Raw genomic sequence first — 13,585 nt, 5'->3', positions numbered from 1 at the left:
ACAAAAGTTCATATTGACATAAACATTATAATACTTCAAGCATACTAACTAAGCAATTATGTCTTCCCAAAATAACATGGCCAAAGAAAGTTCATCCCTACAAAATCATATAGTTTAGTCATGCTCCCTTTTCGTCACACAAGAATGCTCTCATCATGCACAACCCCGATGACAAGCCAAGCAATTGTTTCATACTTTAGTAATCTCAAACCTATAAACTTTCACGCAATATATGAGCGCGAGCCATGGACATAACACTATGGGTGGAATAGAATATAATGAAGGGGGTTATGTGGAGAGGACAAAAAAGGAGAAAGTCTCACATCAACGAGGCTAATCAATGGGCTATGGAGATGCCCACCAATTGATATTAATGCAAGGAGTAGGGATTGCCATGCAACGGATGCACTAGAGCTATAAATGTATGAAAGCTCAAACAAAAGAAACTAGTGGGTGTGCATCCAACTTGCTTGCTCACGAAGACCTAGGGCACTTGAGGAGGCTCGTTGTTGGAATATACAAGCCAAGTTCTATAATGAAAATTTCCCACTAGTATATGAAAGTGATAACATGAGAGACTCTCTACTATGAAGATCATGGTGCTACTTTGAAGCACACATGTGGTAAAAGGATAGTAACATTTTCCCTTCTCTCTTTTTCTCTCATTTTTTTGGGCCTTCTCTTTTTTATGGCCTTTCTCTTTTTTTGGGCCTTCTCTCTTTTTTTATGGCCTTTCTCTTTTTTTTATTCCTCACATGGGACAATGCTCTAATAATGATGATCATCACACTTCTATTTATTTACAACTCAATGATTACAACTCGATACTAGAACAAAGATGACTCTATATGAATGCCTCTGGCGGTGTAACGGGATATGCAATGAACCAAGAGTGACATGTATGAAAGAATTATGAACGGTGGCTTTGCCACAAATACTATGTCAACTACATGATCATGCTAAGCAATATGACAATGATGAATGTGTCATGATGAACGGAATGGTGGAAAGTTGCATGGCAATATATCTCGGAATGGCTATGGAAATGCCATAATAGGTAGGTATGGTGGCTGTTTTGAGGAAGATATAAAGAGGTTTATGTGTGATAGAGCGTATCATATCACGGGGTTTGGATGCACCGGCGAAGTTTGCACCAACTCTCAATGTGAGAAAGGGCAATGCACGATACCGAAGAGGCTAGCAATGAAGGAAGGGTGAGAGTGCGTATAATCCATGGACTCAACATTATCATAAAGAACTCACATACTTATTGCAAAAATCTACAAGTCATCAAAAACCTCGGCACTACGCGCATGCTCCTAGGGGGATAGATTGGTAGGAAAACACCATCGCTCGTCCCCGACCGCCACTCATAAGGAGGACAATCAAATAACACCTCATGTTTCAAATTTGTTACATAACATTTACCATATGTGCATGCTACGGGACTTGCAAACTTCAACACAATCATTTCTCAATTTCACAACTACTCAACTAGCACGACTTTGATATTATTACCTCCATATCTCAAAACAATCATCAAGCATCAAACTTCTCTTAGTATTCAAAACACTCATAAGAAATTTTTACTAATCTTGAATACCTAGCATATTAGGATTTTAAGCAAATTACCATGCTATTTAAAACTCTCAAAATGATATAAGTGAAGCATGAGAGTTCATCTATTTCTATAATATCACCACCGTGCTCTAAAAAGATATAAGTGAAGCACTAGAGCAAACGACAAACTACTCCGAAAGATATAAGTGAAGATCAATGAGTAGTCGAATAATTATGCAACTATGTGAAGACTCTCTAACATTTAATAATTTCAGATCTTGATAATTTATTCAAACAGCAAGCAAAACTAACAAAATAAATTGACGCTCCAAGCAAAACACATATCATGTGGTGAATAAAAATATGGCTCCAAGTAAAGTTATCGATGAATGAAGACGAAAGAGGGGATGCCTTCCGGGGCATCCCCAAGCTTAGGCTCTTTCCACTCCTTATTCCATAGTCCATCGAATCCTTACCCAAAACTTGAAAACTTCACAACACAAAACTTAACAGAAAACTCGTAAGCTCCGTTGGTATAAGAAAATAAATCACCACTTCAAGGTACTGTAATGAACTCATTCTTTATTTATATTGGTGTTAAACCTACTGTATTACAACTTCTCCATGGTTTATAAACTATTTTACTAGCCATAGATTCATCAAAATAAGTAAACAACACATGAAAAACAGAATCTGTCAAAAACAGAACAGTTCTGTAGTAATCTGGATCAAACGTATACTTCTGGAACCCATAAAATTCTAAAATAAAGTTATGGACCTGAGTAATTTATCTATTAATCATCTGCAAAAAGAATTAACTAAATATCACTTTCCAAATAAATATGGCAGCAATTCTCGTGAGCGCTAAAGTTTCTGTTTTTTACAGCATGATCAACAAGACTTTCCCCAAGTCTTCCCAAAGGTTCTACTTGGCACAAACACTAATTAAAAGCATAAAACTACATCTAAACAAAGTCTATATGAATTATCTATTACTAAACAGGCACAAAAAGCAAGGAACTAAAATAAAATTGGGTTGCCTCCCAACAAGCGCTATCGTTTAATGCCCCTAGCTAGGCATGATGATTTCAACGATGCTCACATAAAAGATAAGAATTGAAACATAAAGAGAGCATCATGAAGAATATGACTAGCACATTTAAGTCTAACATACTTCCTATGCATAGGGATTTTGTGAGCAAACAACTTGTGGGAACAAGAATCAACTTGCATAGGAAGGTAAAACAAGCATAACTTCAAAACTTTAAGCACATAGAGAGGAAACTTGATATTATTGCAATTCCTACAAGCATATGTTCCTACATCATAATAATTTTCAGTAGCATCATGAATGAATTCAACAATATAACCAGTACCTAAAGCATTCTTTTCATGATCTACAAGCATAGAAAATTTACTACTCTCCACATAAGCAAAATTCTTCTCATTTGGAATAGTGGGAGTATCATAAGAGACTCGAATACTATAAATTGTTTCCACATTAGAAGAGTAATGTTCAGAGAATGGGTAACCATAATCATGACAAGTTTTATAAATATAATCACTACTTTTTATAGCATAAGTATCATCACAATAATCATCATAGGTAGGAGGCATGCTATCATCATTATAAATTTGCATATCAAAACATGGGAGACTAAAAATATAATCTTCATTAAACATAGCTTCCCCAAGCTTGGGACAAACATTAATTTCAGCAAATATATTCTAAAAAACATCATCTTCATCAAACATAGCATCCCCAAGCTTGGGCCTTTTCATATCATAAGCATAATCACTCTCATCATTAATAGTATGGATAGCACCAACAGTATAACAATTATCATATTCTTCCAAGCAAGTGCTAAAAAGATTTTCAAGATCATAAGAAGTATCATTATCTTCCACAATTATATTTTCATGGGGCACAATAGTAATAGGGGCAACATTATTTGGGAATGACATCTTTTTACCTCTCTTCCTTTTTCTTTTCTTCTTCTTCACCACATCATGTGTGGGTTCAATCGTCTTTTTAGAGCTCCTTATTAATGAGATTGGTTGAATAGAAGGCTCCTCCTCGTTACCTGATTCATCATAAGAAATAATAGGAGGATATTGGGAAGTCTCTTCCCTTTCATTAGTATTCTCTTCATCTTCTATTTGTCTTCTTTTCTTTATGTAGTTGGCAATATAAGGATTTTCATTGCAATTCACCGCATAATACATATAAATTTCCTCAAGATCAAAACCAAGAAGTTTATAACGGGAAAATTCTGGAAGATAGTTAGTTATACATTTTATTTCTTCGTAGTCCATAAGCAAACTAATTTCATTATAATGTGCAAGGGAAATCAAGTCATCACAATTTTTGGACACGATTAGATCATGAAATAATTTGCATCGGATAGTGAAATGATCATGTTCATTGCAAAGCTCACAAGTATGGGCAAGATAATTTAAATTTTCAGCACATTCATCTAGCTCTTCTTGCAACAATTTAGTTTCTAAGTACTTATGCTTCTTGCAATATCTATCTTCTCTATTTGGTGTGTACTTACAAACCCTATCCACTCCACAAAATTTGACATGTTTATAGGAGACATTTTCATCATAACTAGTGCAATCATCATTAGTATCATGGATATTCAAAGAATTTGTACTAACAACATTGCAATCATGCTCATCATTCAAAGATTTAGTGCCAAACATTTTATAGATTTCTTCTTCTAGCACTTGAGCACAATTAAACTTTCCATCTACTCACGAAAGATATTAAAAAAGTGAAGCGTATGAGACAAACTCAATTCCATTTTTTTATAGTTTTCTTTTATAAACTAAACTAGTGATAAAACAAGAAACTAAAAGACTCGATTGCAAGATCAAAAGATATACCTTCAAGCGCTAACCTCCCCGGCAATGGCGCCAGAAAAGAGCTTGATGTCTACTACACAACCTTCTTCTTGTAGACGTTGTTGGGCCTCCAAGTGCAGAGGTTTGTAGGACAGTAGCAAATTTCCCTCAAGTGGATGACCTAAGGTTTATCAATCCGTAGGCGGCATAGGATGAAGATGGTCTCTCTCAAGCAACCCTGCAACCAAATAACAAAGAGTCTCTTGTGTCCCCAACACACCCAATACGCTGGTAAATTGTATAGGTGCACTAGTTCGGCGAAGAGATGGTGATACAAGTGCAATATGGATAGTAGATAAAGGTATTTGTAATCTGAAATTATAAAAACAGCAAGGTAAGTAATGATAAAAGTGAGCGTAAATGGTATTGCAATGATAGGAAACAAGGCCTAGGGTTCATACTTTCACTAGTGTAAGTTCTCTCAACAATAGTAACATAATTGGATCACATAACTATCCCTCAACATGCAACAAAGAGTCACTCCAAAGTCACTAATAGCGGAGAACAAACGAAGAGATTATGGTAGGGTACGAAACCACCTCAAAGTTATTCTTTCCAATCAATCCATTGGGCTATTCCTATAAGTGTCACAAACAGCCCTAGAGTTCGTACTAGAATAACACCTTAAGACACAAATCAACCAAAACCCTAATGTCACCTAGATACTCCAATGTCACCTCAAGTATCCGTGGGTATGATTATACGATATGCATCACATAATCTCAGATTCATCTATTCAACCAACACAAAGGACCTCAAAGAGTGCCCCAAAGTTCTACCGGATAATCATGACGAAAACGTGTGCCAACCCCTATGCATCGGTTCATGGGCAGAACCCGCAAGTTGATCACCAAAACATACATCAAGTGAATCACGTGGTATCCCATTGTCACCACAGATACGCACGGCAAGACATACATCAAGTGTTCTCAAATATTTAAAGACTCAATCCGATAAGATTACTTCAACGGGAAAACTCAATTCATTACAAGAGAGTAGAGGGGGAAGAAACATCATAGGATCCAAATATAATAGCAAAGCTCGCGATACATCAAGATCGTATCATCTCAAGAACACGAGAGAGAGGGAGAGAGATCAAACACATAGCTACTGGTACATACCCTCAGCCCCGAGGGAGAACTACTCCCTCCTCGTCATGGAGAGCACCGGGATGATGAAGATGGCCACCGGAGAAGGATTGCCCCCTCTGGCAGGGTGCCGGAACTGGTCTAGATTGGCTTTCGGTGGCCACGGAGGCTTCTGGCGGCGGAACTCCCGATCTATTGTGCTCCCCGATGTTTTTAGGGTATATGGAGATATATAGGCAGAAGAAGTACGTCAGGGGAGTCACGAGGGGCCCACGACGGTGGAGGGCGCGCCTTGGGGGTGGGCGCGCCCCCTGCCTCGTGGCCTCCTCGCAGGTCCCCCGACGTGCACTCCAAGTCTTCTGGGCTTCTTTCCTTCCAAAAATGAGTTCCGTGAAGTTTCAGGTCAATTGGACTCCGTTTGATTTTCCTTTTCTCCGAAACCCTAAAACAGGGTAAAAACAGAAACTGGCACTGGGCTCTGGGTTAATAGGTTAGTCCCAAAAATGATATAAAAGAGTATAATAAAGCCCATAAACATTTAAAACAGTAGATAATATAGCATGGAGCAATCAAAAATTATAGATACGTTGGAGACGTATCAGTGGGACGGAGTATTTGGAAAAGTTATGGTCCAATTTGCTGAGGTAAATATACAGTCTAGTTTTTCCAGTAATGGTGAGTCTTGCATGTTGCTCCATGTGTAGTTTCTTCCTTTGAGTGGAATTTCCACCAAATCAAGTTGTTGTAGTAGGCTGTTGAATCTAAGCATATTGTTTGTATCTCCCCCTGGTCTATTCCTGTCATGTGGACTTCTGATTAAGTTAAAATCTCTAATAAGAATCCAATGATCCATTTGAGAGGCATCAATATTATCCAACCAGTCAAAGAAATCCGATCTGTTTTCATTCTGGCATGGTCCGTATATATTGCTGACATAGAAAATGTGGCCTGATAAATTGCATAATAGCTTGACTGTGATATGAAATGAGGATTGGCTAATAATTGAACCATTGTAAAGACTACCATTCCATATAGTTATCAGCCCACCAGATAGGCCCACTGAAGGGGTATATGCATATTGATTAAATCTTCTATGAGAGAAATTTCTGAGATAATATTGGTCGAAATCATCTTTTTTGTTTCTTGCAGGCATATAATACCACAATTGCTTTCATCAATTTTATCCCTTAAATCATCCCATCAAGTTTGGGAATTTATACCTCTAACATTCCAATTTAATATATTCCATGTTCTATTCATTGGGAAAACTAGGGGAAATGAGTCTACATAAAAATGACTTAACCATTTTATAATTACCAGGTCTGATCACAGTGGTGGGTGCAGACAAGCCATGCCAGAAACATATACATGCTTTCACAGAGAAACAATACTGACCATAACCAGGCAAACCATTCAAACTTCTTAGATAGCAAAATAAATGTAGCAGAAGATCCCAGCAACATAAACAAATAATGGAGTTTAACTCCTTACAAACCAAGTTCATAGATAATGCAAAAGTAAATATCCTAAGCCATGATAAAACTAAGGGAGGCATAAGGCCAGAGTAGGTCTTGGCATAGCAAGGCCCTAAACAGATATAAAGTCTCTTATTCAGGAATAACTGGTGCCATCAACTTCTTCCCAGACACCTCCTCAGGAGGGATCAGACACTGCCTGACAGCGATTGCTTGGATAGTCTCGAGAGACAGCTTAAGGGGTGGAACTGCTTCAGGGTTGCGGATCTCATGTTCAAATTCAGAGGTCCAGATTTCCAACTGCCGGAATTCTCCCTCTTGGTGTGTTCCTTGCAAATTATGAGAGAAAAGGCATTAGAATTACTCCAAAAAACATTATTATGGATAAAAACATTGTAAATAACAGTAAGAAAACATGATGCAAAATGGACGTATCAGCGGAAGACCCACCACACACTCCGCCGCCGCTGCCCGTCGATAGCTTTTGCCGGCCGTCGTTGCCGCCACACCACCGTCGAAAGTCAGGGCCATCTCCCGCTCTGCCGCCGTGGCCCAATGGTGGGAGGTGGCTGTCGTGGCCGCCACCCCACTCTCGGCCTCCATGGCCATCACATTATCGTCGGACGCCGTGGCCGCCAGCCCACCATCGACCGACGGGATCATCACTCGCTCGGCCACCGCCCCCGAAGGAGGGAGACAGAGGTGGAGGCCCGCACGTGTTTCAGCGACCTTGCGTGCTACATTGAGTTCCTGCGGGAGGAGAAGGAGCGCCTCATTGAGCATGCAAAGAGCCTTACCGTGGCCATGGCCGCAGCACACGCCGACGCAGAGGCCATGAATCAGGAGATCTACGAGCAGTCCGTCCGCTTCGAGAGGGATCTTCTGGAGCAGCAGTGGGCGTTCGAGATGGCCAGCGTCGCTGAACGTGCAGCAGTGGCAGGCATCGTATTGCATTTCTCCAGCTCATCGGTAGGCTCCTCCTCCTCCTCCTCTGCCTCTTACTGAGCGCGCTCGGCAGAGGAGAGGCTGCCGGAAGTAGCACAAAGCCCCTCCGTGGTAGTAGTAGTATTTAGGGGCTATTTTCTTCAGTTCATCTGACTTTAGATGTGTGGTCGGACTGTACAACGTACTTAAAATTAGCTAGTATAAATAGTTGAACTAGCTATTTCAGTACGTGGTTGGCAACAATTGGGGAAAAGTTTGGTCGGTTCAGCTGTCGAGTTGAACTGTTTGTATAAATTAAGAATGATTGCTTAATCTATGAATGAAATCTATGCTTAATTACTGAATTTTTGTTGCAAAAATTAGATACTGCTAGTGATTTTTAGCTGCATATTTTGACAAATCATAGTGTTACAAGGATTGACAAATGGCAATGTTACTAGATCAAGAAATGTCAATCTTTCCAGTTTGACAAATGGCAACATACCCAATACGACAGATGCAAATCTGACCAAATTGTTTGTACGTGGTTGCACACGGGTCATCCAAAACAACCGTTTGCGTTGAAGGGATGCATAAATCCTGTGCTCCGGATTTTCCTTCGCCTTAACAGGGAAGACCATAGCTCTCAGTTTGCATACGAGTGTTCTATCTAGAATGTTTGCGATCAAGAGCTGCAGAACCCTGCTCGGCACATTTTCTCTTGGCTTCCTGGTTAAGCTGTCGGTTTGCATACATGTGTTCTAACTAAAACGTTTGTGGTCAAGAGCTGAACAAATCCTGCTAAGCACATTTTCCCTTGGCTCCTAGGAAATTGTCGGTTTTGCATACGGGTGTTCTAACTAAAACGTTTGCGATGAGTGTTTTATATTTAAAAACTGTATTAAACTACGGCTTGGGCGCCAATAATGTAGAGGATGCGAGCAAGGCGGGCGGCCATGGAATTCAAAGGGCTCGCCTCCCGATGAGCCTGCGCGGCATACAGCTCACACGCTTCCCGGTGAGCCTTCGCATTGGAGTACAACTCGCATGCCTTCTGTTTAGTCAAGCACTCTAGCACCTGTCCGCATGGCACCTCCTAGCAATTAAAAGAGTGAGGCGTGGCGTCACGTGAATGATTAAAATAACACACACAATTTAAATTGTACAAACAGTTTGAGATGTTACAGTGGCAGCTATTTGTTTCAAAATGCCTTTGTTGGCTGTTATTCGAGTGCGCCTTCTCTCAAAATGGACACGAAAAATACCACAGCACGTCGGGTGCCATTCCATTATAGCATGCCAAGTTTCATAAATTTCATACGAGTTTTGGATTTACTAGAGTTTAAAAACAAAGTATCTCAACGTTTTGCCGGCAATCAACAGTGCCCTCGTGTTTGCAATTCATTCCCATTTCTTGCATGGGACCTAAGCATGCCCCGAAGGACACATATTTGATTTTCAACCAATTTATATGAACTGGAGCTTGTGCATGTAGTTCAAATTTGAATTATGCACATGAAATGCCTAGAAAACCCAGTTAATGTATAAAAATTTCCAAACAAACCTCGAAAAATTCCAAAATGAAACACAACACTCCTGTTGTTCTATGTTGACACTAGAAAATTTTTGAAAGCAATAAAAGGCAATGGATATCGTTTCGTCCCCAAAGGTAGCACGTTCCCTACCGAAACCATCACGCTTGTTGTGAGAAGCTCTGATTTGTGAGAAGCTTATACCCAAACCTGCCCCAAATGGAACAAAAAATTTACCACGGCATGTTGTTGCCGCTCCATGATAGCGTGCCAAGTTTCATGAATTTCAGATGAGTTTTGGATTTACTAGAATTTAAAAACTATGTATCGCAATGTTTGCGGCCGAGTGACGGTGGCAGGGTGTTTGAAATTTATTCTCATTTCTTGCATGGGACCTAAGCATGCAACCAAGGACACAAATTTTTGTTTTTTCAACTAGTTTATATGCACTAGAGCTTGTGCATGTAGTTCAAATTTGAATTATGCACATAAAATTCCTGGAAATTTCAGTTAATGTATAAAAATGTCCAAATGAACCCCGAAAAATTCCAAAATTAAACACAACACTCCTGTTGTTCTATGTTGACAGTAGAATTTTTTTAAAGCAATAAGAGGCAACAGATATCGTTTTGTCATGAAAGGTGGCACGTACCCTACCGAAACCATCACGCTTGTTGTGAGAAGCTCTGGTTTGTGAGAAGCTTATACCCAAACCTGCCCCAAATGGGACAAATTTTTTACCACGGCATGTTGATGCTGCTCCATGGTAGCATGCCAAGTTTCATGAATTTCAGACGAGTTTTGGATTTACTAGAATTTAAAAACCATGTATCTCAATGTTTGCGGCCGAGTGACAGTGGCAGGTTGTTTGAAATTCATTCCCATTTCTTGCATGGGACCTAAGCATGCAACCTAGGACACATATTTGATTTTTCAACCAGTTTATATGCACTAGAGAATGTGCATGTAGTTCGAATTTGAATTATGCGCATAAAATGCCTGGAAATTTCAGTTAATGTATAAAAATGTCCAAATGAACCCTGAAAAATTCCAAAATTAAACACAACACTCCTATTGTTCTATGTTGACACTAGAAAAAAATTGAAAGCAATAAGAGGCAACAGATATCGTTTCATCCCCAAAGGTGGCACGTTCCCTACCGAAACCATCATGCTTGTTGTGAGAAGCTCTGGTTTGTGAGAAGCTTATACCCAAACCTGCCCCAAATGGGACAAAAATATTACCACCGCATGTTGATGCCGCTCCATGATAGCATGCCAAGTTTCATGAATTTCAGACGAGTTTTGGATTTACTAGAATTTAAAAATCAGGTATCTCAATGTTTGCGGCTGAGTGACGGTGGGAGGGTGTTCGAAATTCATTCCCATTTCTTGCATGGGACCTAAGCATGCAACGAAGGACACATATTTGATTTTTCAACTAGTTTATATGCACTGGAGAATGTGCATGTAGTTCGAATTTGAATTATGCACATAAAATGCCTGGAAAACCCAGTTAATGTATAAAAGTGTCCAAACGAACCCCAAAAAATTCCAAAGTTAAACACAACACTCCTGTTGTTCTATGTTGACACTAGAAAAAATTTGAAAGCAATAAGAGGCAACAGATATCGTTTCGTCCCCAAAGGTGGCACGTTCCCTATCGAAACCATCACGCTTGTTGTGAGAAGCTCTAGTTTGTGAGAAGCTTATGCCCAAACCTGCCCCAAATCGGACAAATTTTTTACCACGGCATGTTGATGCCGCTCCATGATAGCATGCCAAGTTTCATGAATTGCAGACGAGTTTTGGATTTACTAGAATTTAAAAACCGGGTATCTCAATGTTTGCAGCCAAGTGACGGTGGCAGGGTGTTTGAAATTCATTCCCATTTCTTGCATGGGATCTAAACATGCAACCAAGGACACGAATTTGATTTTTCAACCAGTTTATATGCACTGGAGCTTGTGCATGTAGTTCAAATTTGAATTATGCGCATAAAATACCTGGAAATTTACTTAATGTATAAAAATGTCCAAACGAACCGTGAAAAATTCCAAAATTAAACACAACACTCCTATTGTTCTATGTTGACACTCGATTTTTTTTGAAAGCAATAAGAGGCAATGGATATCGTTTCGTCCCCAAAGGTGGCATGTTCCCTACCGAAACCATCACGCTTGCTGTGAGAAGCTCTGGTTTGTGACACTACTGCAGGATGTTGCTAACGCGACACTATGATCAGAGACCCTTCGAGAAACTGCGTGCGATGCAATAATCGTAAACAGCGGTGTATGAAAACTGTCAAAAAGGTGAAAATGTTTGCGATGGAGGATGCATCAAACACGGTTCAGATTTTAGTTGCGTGTGCGATAAAGGGCATACGGTTCAGTTCAGTTAACTGTTTGCGATGAGGAGGAACAAAAGAAACGGGTAGCCATATGAAGGCGTGTGCGATACACAGCATACGGTTCACTCGGATGAACTGTTTGTGATTAGGCAACACAAAAGAAACGGGCAGCCAGATGTAGGTGTGTGCGATATACAGCATACGGTTCATTCGGATGAACTGTTTATGATTAGGCAACACAAAATAAACGGTCAGCCAGATCAAGTTGTGTGCGATATACGGCATGCAGTTCATTCAGATGAACTGTTTGCGTTGACACAAGAAAATAGAAATGGTTCAACTTAACAAGACGTGTGTGTTGTGAGATGGGATTGCATGCGGTTCACTCGGCCGTTGTCGTCAGTGTGTGACCTCTGAGGCAACCATTCGCTCCCCAAGCGCCTCTTCATGTACCGTGGCAACCGTTCACCGACTCTTCGCCTTTCCCTCTCAATTTGGAACTGATGTCGCACGCTAGCTCTTCCTCGCTCCTCCATTTGCCTTCACCCTTCCTTATGCCATTGTTTGATCGTCTTCTCCATGGAGGGAACATGCCGGAAACGACCTTGTTATTATTGCCTCGATCTGAATGATGACACGATGGAGGAACTCATTGATCGGTGCGACGTCATCACATCGGCTAGCATGGCAGATTCGTTCAAGACCATTCTCGACTCAACTAATAACATCATTACAAGGAACCCAAGGGTTCAGGAGCGCTTTGATCTCCCCTATCTTCTTCGCTGTGACCCTGCTGACTGGCGCGGGGACGAGGGAAGCCTCGCCTTGTGTAAGTTGATGTCGTTTGATAATGATACATATGATGTTAAGATGCCATCGCTTGAGGACAAGGCTTGGGCAGGCACAAATGGAGATTGGGTTGTTTATATTGGGTACAAATGCGAGTGGGAACTTGTGAATGTGTACACACGTCACCGAGTTTGTCAAGACCCCGACTCAATGCCACATCGATCTAGCATGTAACACCTCATATCACTTTGCGGCCTCACGCACGGTATTCCCACGGGTGTCGCCTTACCTTTGCCCGGGACCGTTTGCGCCTTTTGGCACACGTATATGACAGTGTCGCTAGCATCCATATGATAAGGAGCCCGGGCTGACATGGCTAGTCGTAAACCCAAAGTGGCACAAACTTACAGGGACAGGCATCCATGACCCAACATCGAACGTGTCGGTCATCAGCGAGTGAATCCAGGCTGTAGCACTGGGCTAGCAGGACTCCGGTGAACCGGGCTGTAGCGGGCTAACAGGACTCCGGTATTCATCGCGTGACATTTCCCCGTAGGGACAGACACAGGAACGAAGAAGGACACATGCCGGCCAGCCTGAGTGTTCCGGAGCAGTAGCAAGCTACCATGGCTCGGTGGAAACACTAGGAGACATTTCCCGGTAAGAGAGGCTACTAAAGATAAACAACTAGATGGTCAGATCCCACACATACCAAGCATTTCAATAGCATACACACAATATGCTCGATATGTGCAAATACAACATGGCATCACAACATGACTCTACGACTCAAGTAATTTATTCATTAGGCTCCGAGGAGCGAGATATTACAAACATGGGTCTCATGACCCAACAATCAGAGCATACAAATCAAAGCACAAGCGGAAGCTATCATGTCTGAGTACAGACATCTATAAATGAAAAAGGCTGAGAAGCCTGACTATCTACCAAATCCTGC

This window comes from Triticum dicoccoides, chromosome 3A (genome assembly GCF_002162155.2).
Source record: "Triticum dicoccoides isolate Atlit2015 ecotype Zavitan chromosome 3A, WEW_v2.0, whole genome shotgun sequence".
Taxonomy (NCBI): domain Eukaryota; kingdom Viridiplantae; phylum Streptophyta; class Magnoliopsida; order Poales; family Poaceae; genus Triticum; species Triticum dicoccoides.
Note: the sequence above shows the minus strand (reverse complement) of the source record.